Below are 738 nucleotides of genomic sequence, written 5' to 3' on the forward strand. Positions count from 1 at the left end.
GTGGGAAGCACATATTGCTCATGCCCAGTTAACAGACTGGGTGAGAAGATACATATAAAAAGTTTAGTAGCATAAGGCAATATGTAGTCATATGTAGCAGAGGAGGTGAGAATGTGGTGGTATTTGTTACATAGGATTATTGCAAGGGCAGAATTTTCATAAGTTCTATTTAGTATATAAGATATTATTAAGTAAAGGATTTCTTCNTTCATGGATTTTTATGGTTGTTTCAGGTTGTTTCATACCTGTTTACTTCTCTCTGCATATACTGGAAAGTTTCTTAGTATATGGGATTTTATGTTCTTGTTGAGTGTTTATTTTAAATGAAGGCAGTCTTTTATGGGATTAGAAACGTAAGATGAATAGCTTTTACTATACTGAGTGTAGTTTTTGAACAAGGTTGTCATTACTTGGTAAGTTCAATTCAGCCCTGTATCAGAATAAAGTTTTGGTAGAAAAGAAAATGGAGGAGGAAAAATTGAAGTCACTTGGTGTTACTTCGATATTTATAGTGAATGGCTTTGGGTTTTCTACTGCCATACTATTTGAAAAAGTAGGGGCGCCTGGGTGGCTTAGTCGGTTAAGCGTCCGACTTTCGCTTAGGTCATGATCTTGCGGTTCGTGGGTTCGAGCCCCGCGTCGGGCTCTGGGCTGGCTGCCAGCTCAGCGCCTGGAGCCTGTTTCAGTCTGTGACTCCCTCTCTCTCTGACCCTCCCCTGCTCACGCTGTCTCTCTCTC

General features: G+C 40.6%; 1 protein-coding gene across 1 annotated transcript in view; it reads left to right on the forward strand.

Annotated features, from left to right (window-relative positions):
* The window catches only part of LOC144235134 (eukaryotic translation initiation factor 2 subunit 3), a 21,225-nt gene that overhangs the window by 1,344 nt on the left and 19,143 nt on the right, over positions 1-738 (forward strand). The window lies entirely within an intron of this gene.

This window comes from Crocuta crocuta, unplaced genomic scaffold (assembly GCF_008692635.1).
Source record: "Crocuta crocuta isolate KB4526 unplaced genomic scaffold, BGI_CrCroc_1.0 scaffold1121, whole genome shotgun sequence".
Classification (NCBI taxonomy): Eukaryota; Metazoa; Chordata; class Mammalia; order Carnivora; family Hyaenidae; genus Crocuta; species Crocuta crocuta.